This window comes from Choristoneura fumiferana, chromosome 25, assembly GCF_025370935.1.
Source record: "Choristoneura fumiferana chromosome 25, NRCan_CFum_1, whole genome shotgun sequence".
NCBI classification, from domain to species: Eukaryota; Metazoa; Arthropoda; class Insecta; order Lepidoptera; family Tortricidae; genus Choristoneura; species Choristoneura fumiferana.
The window spans coordinates 10,787,448-10,793,447 of NC_133496.1; the positions used below are offsets into that span (position 1 = coordinate 10,787,448).

At 38.4% G+C, this 6,000-nt stretch overlaps 1 pseudogene; it reads left to right on the forward strand.

The window, feature by feature from the left end:
- Positions 1-4,143: 4,143 nt before the first annotated feature.
- LOC141442053 (uncharacterized) lies at positions 4,144-5,479 on the forward strand (annotated as a pseudogene).
- The last annotated feature ends 521 nt before the right edge of the window (positions 5,480-6,000 follow it).

Here is a 6,000-nt window from a genome sequence, read left to right on the forward strand (position 1 = left end):
TTATAACATAATTGTTTCAGTATATAACCCGGTCTACACGTAACTATCAATTTTATTTTAATAACTGGTGTAACCACCATGATTGTCGATAACTGCTTGCAAAAGAATCGCATCGATGCAACTAGATTTTCACACATATTAGAGCCGCGAATAACTGTCCCTTATTTTTACACAGTGGGCTTCTAACGTAACAGAGTTCGCTTATTTTGGTTATCCCAACGTTGGACATGGTTATAACACCCCATACATTTTCAATGGGGATTTAAATCCGGTGATCTGGCAGGCCAAGGAACGACTTTAATATTATTTTTGTGTTGATCAAACCAGTCTTGCACCATACGCGACCCGTGTATTGGGCAGTTATCTTGCACGAACGTTATGCACGGCACTTGTTCTTCTGGATAGACAATTCTAACAGTGGGCAACATCATAGCGGGGCATCTATGAGTCTTAGTCTACCCGATCTTTGACGATGCAGCAAAGATCCTTCGTCTTGATATCGTCGTACCCATAATATAACTGTTTTTATCTGTAACAATATAAATAAACATAAAATAATATAACGTAGATATAATTTTAATGAAGAAGTTGGTAGGATGAACGTAAACAAAAAAAACTCACATTATTAACTACAATTTCTCTAGAAATTTCCGACATATTTTTTCCTTCTTCATATAAATTAATAATTTCACATGTTTTAACCATTTCAATATTGCGATGAGAACTCATTTTAAAGAATAATTACGATAATAAGCAGATTCAACTTGAAAGAGACGATCAAACGATGTTGCAAGCAGCTGAACAAGTAGCAAAATCTTTGTAATAAAAACTTAGACTGGTAGTTTGAAGATCTTCAGTCTACCCTCTTTAAGTTTCGTTAAACACGCATGACTTACCGATTAATTTTAAGACGACCCGATATAGATCCGATTTTCATCGCTTAAGATAACAGTACGATGGTCAAGTGGTTCTGAACTTCGTTCTTCGTTCGTATGTCACAAGTTCAAATCCCACCAGGCGATAATATTGAGTTTGTGTTTTTGTAAATTTACTGCTAGATTTGGAGATTACTAAAGTTGATACTAATTCGCAACATGAGTCTTCGTAAATAAAGAATTTAACTATCATCAGCATCCCAGCCTATAGATACACGTCCCACTGCTGGTCACAGGCCTTCTCTCAGAATGAGAGGGCTTGGGCCGTAGTTCCCACGCAGGCCCAGTGCGGATTGGGAACTTCACACACACCAAAGAATTTATCGTTGGAATATTTGAAGGACAAGAAACGATAGTAATGCGAATAATAATATTCTCCTTCTCTTACGACAAGTATGAAAGAGACAGAAAATGTCGTTACGCGCTTCGCAGGCAGGGACATAATTTAGTTACTACGGCAGTGAAATATCAAATTTCTAACATGAATAATTTTTTTTTTAAGGTCAGCGCCAGCGCCATCTAGTGGCATCTTAATAAACTAACTAAGTTAGTAAATAAGTAAATACCGCTAATACACTTCAAACACATAGATGGCGCCGTTTCACGTGTCAGACGATTATGTTTGGGAATTGTCCATCGACTTTTGCTGGCCATAGTACAGTCAAGTGTAAAAAATATGAACTTATTCAAAGTTTCAAAAATTAAGTACCATAGACTCCTATTTTTGAGTGGTTACAGTCATTTGATAAAATCTTATTTTCAAATGATCACGTACACTCATCAAAAGTTACCTATTGATATCTTTATCCCTGATAATGTACATATATCCCGAGACTTTTTTAATGTGCTTATTTTTAACAATAACAATAATATCATTTATTTACATTGAAATTTACGATTTTTACGGTTTTATTTGTTATTTTTACGTCTGCATCTATGGCTCCTTTTTATCCCAGGGACACGGACGAAGTTGGAGGCAATAACTATGCTTACTAATCCTAATTCAAAACTTAATACAAAAAATATGAGTGAGATTATGTATTTTTATTTTTTTGTTACCTTTTCAAGCAGTACTCCACCGACCGAAATGTTTTTTTTTGCAGAGATAGTTTAATACCTTGAGAAGAACATAAATACAAAGAATATTTTTTATCCCGAAAAATTGTATATCTAGTTCTTGCAGACATGCGATTAACGAATTCTTTGCAACCAAAATTGTGGGCAAGAACCAGTATTGTATAAAGTAAAAACACTAGATTTATGGGTATGTTATTGTAATTAATTAATTGGTAAAGTGAAATAGGTATCACTTTCTCCGACGGCGGATCCGAACGAAAATGGTCATCTATTGTTATTCTACCCGCGTATATAAAAGAGGATAGGCACCGTTACCGCGACGTACATGTGTCTATTTCGTTACAAAGAAATATTTACAGGTATAAAAATTATAATTCCTCAAACCGCCTACAGTCCAGAGATATTTGATGAATGAAAACTATTCTAATACTAAAATATTGTTAAAACCTTGCGCGCTTGTTGAAAATTTATGCACCTAGCTTGTTGATTATCTACTCGTAGTCTTAAATACCAGTGGACGACGGTCCTTAGGAATGTTCATATCAGTATAGGTTATTGAAAGGCTAAGAGGCTGTTTCACCACCCATTGACTAATTTTATTTGACGGATAAATGTGATGCCGTAAATAAACAGAGAAGGCATCGCATTTATCCGTCAGATAAATTTAATCAATGGATGGTGAAAGAGGGAGTCAGTCTTTAATCTTACATAGACATAGAAGCTATTTAAATAGCTGTTGATCCTTACCTATACCTACATACTAAGGCCAGTACAGACGGGCTGCATTCAACTGCAACGTAACTACCACCTGCCGACTGCCCATACATTTCAATTGCAGTCAGAGTGCAGTTGTGCTGACTGCAATCGAACTGCAACGAAAGATGTACCTATGGGCAGCGACAGTTTCGGTTACGTTGCAGTTTGAATGCAGTCTATCTGTACTGGTCCTAAAAGAACACTGATGTTGATATAAAAATACTTGAAGTCGAATCAGCACCAAACATTTCTACACAGACTAAAACAGTTCCTCTTCTCAAGGCAATAGAGTTGTTTGAAGATTTATTACATCTTTTATAGTGTTGTTCCTGATGGTGACTCTACAATGGCACAGGCATTTTGCCAAGGCAACTGCTTCATCAGAGAATTCTCAGGAAGTATTGGGAATAGGTACTTTAACTAGGCTAAGATAATAAGTTTCTTTACTACTGAGCTCAGGATCAAAAGTGTTGGAAACGAATTGACATTTAACTAACAAGCGAGTGCGAAGCGTCTCCGTTTTAGTTTGGGAAAAAAAATTTTGTTTGTCTGGCCGTTCTACTCCACAGGCCGCATTTCTCAACCGAATCTCGTGAAACTTTGTGAGCAGATTCAATAATTACATACGTATACATATGGTTTTTTTCGACTAATTTTCCGTACATTTTCCAAAATAACGGAGTCATGGGTTGAAAATTTTAAAAATATCATACCTACGTATTTCGACCATATAAAAAAACTCACGAATCTATCTACTCAACTTATTGAGCTTATACTGGCTTATACAAGTATGTAAGTAATAATAGAACCTCATTCTTTTTCTGGCCTTCACGTTATTTTCTTTCTTTTCGTATCAAAACAAACGCACGTAACTCTACTCCAGTGACCTCACATTTCTGCAGTGCAGAGCATTTAGGCTAATAAATCGGTTGTTCAGAGATATTATCTCCTCGGTGACAAGTTCAATGATAGTCATCGGACACAATTACGTATGCAAACGGCGAGCACGCATGCCTGCTCTTCCATATCAAACACTTGGCAACTTCACACTGCCTCCTCTCGCTCACACCAACAGAATTAACCACTTGTGGAAAAGGGACACACTAACTGGATCACTACTTCTCCAAATCAGGGTACGGTGTCACAAACAACAGAAAAGGTGCTCACAACTGCCTATAACAAAACATCCGATCAGCGAATACCTGCGGTTACACATGCGCCCTTTTGGATCGTGCCGCTCGAGGAGGATTCATATCAAATAGCTTTCCCTTACACTTAGATCCTTTCCCCTCCAAAAGATCGTAAGGCATCGTTTGGCTCGCTGAATGAAAGACAATGCGTACCGGAACTACAAACAACGTGCTGAATTTGAAATGGCTGTATAAAAAGCGGAGGGTCCTTGACGAAATCATCACACACTCACTTGCTTTCGCCCCGTCAACACCAGGAGCACAGAGGATCAGTATGGTGTCTCACAGAGCAATTTTCCTTGTGGCTTTTGCGCTTTTTGGAGTGCAATGGCCCAGCCTGCCAAGGAGGGCTTCTGGAAGGGAACTCCCATGGACGGTCTCGTGGAAGACATGAGATCTGGCTGCGCTGAAGGTTCCGACCCAACCGCATGCATCAAGTTCAAGGTTCATGTCTCTATTAGACACCATCTTCAAGAAGGATGTCTTCCAGGTAATTTTGATTAACCCAAGCAGCTTTTATTATTTAATAGTATAAGATTTTTTTCTAACTATTTCTCTTTTAGATCTCTGAGACCGTCGAGGTGACTAAAAACGGAGCCGGCAACGACGTGACTGGTCGCGCCAATGGGGACTTCTTCGACAACATTGAAAACTTCATCCAGTCCCACGACGTGACCTTCCAAACTGCCCATCGCTGACACCAAGATCACTGTGAGCCCCAGGAACCTGGACCAAGATGAGATGAGCCTGAACATCAAGTTCAACAAGGAAGGTGCTCGCTCCGTTGGCGAAGCCGATAGGCAACTGAAGATAGTCCCGATCCTCGGTGGTTTCGTGCTTCTCAAGGCTATGACCCTGATCCTCTGGCCATCGGTGTCCTCGGTTTGAAGCCTGGAACGCCCTGCAGCTGTCTTTCTTCTCTTTCGTGGTGTCCGTCGCTCTGGCCATCTTCCAGCTCTCTGCAAAAAGGTGAGTTAATAACACATTCTTTACATTGTTTTGTAGTGTTAAAGCAGATTTATTTCCTCTAAAATAAGGTTGCCAGCCAGTATTATTATATTTAAATTAAAATACCCTAATAGATTTTAAGGAAATACATAGCACTTATCCTGTAGCACTTTCACTAGTATGTCCCTGTATTTTGAATATTGATATCTCGAAACGATGCAGTTCATCACTATTAATGCATTTTTTCATCGTCTACAAAAACGAATCCAACTAAAAAACCACTTTTTTAAAACCGTCTCTGAATGCCAATGAAGTCTATGTTTTTATTGGTTTTGCACGCACTGTTCCTTCTAAACCAACCACGCACTGTTTCACAAGCGCACTTTTTGTCTAACATTTCCTCACTTACCCTTGAGCCTAAAATTGTAGTTTACACAGATTGCTGCGGACAACACGCATCCCCAGATCGCCACCCACGGGCCATGGGACGCCGCCTATGCCGCCACCCGCCACCGGAGGGACGCTGAACCACAAGAAATCGCCCAAGAACTCGCTTACAACGCTTACCACTAAAACCTGTCTACTCGAACTCGGACTGAACGAAAACGACCCAAGACTTCCCGAAAAAAAACCGTTCAAAAATGGCCACCGTTCGATTTTAGAATTGGCCGAACGGACTAGACCAAATAATATTTTCCGATGAAACTGCGTGTGTAAATACTATGTAGTGCAATTTATTTATGTGTGTGACAGGAGCGTGAATGTGCTGAGTGAGTGTTTTATATTTTAAATAAATCGTTGACAAATATGTTGCATTTTATTTTTGAATCATTTACCTACTAACTTTAAAATATACAAATAAAGTATTGTATATTTAATGCTATTAATTTTTATTAATCAGCCCTTAACAAAATAATCTACTTTTCCCTAAATAAATCTACAACACCTTCAAATCCTTTAAATTATAAAATGATTACGCTCCGCATATATAAATATAACGTAGATAACATCCTAGCCGATTCTGGACTATTTTTACTACATAACCAGGTTAAATTTACCATACAACACTAAAAACAAATACACAAAAATTAAAT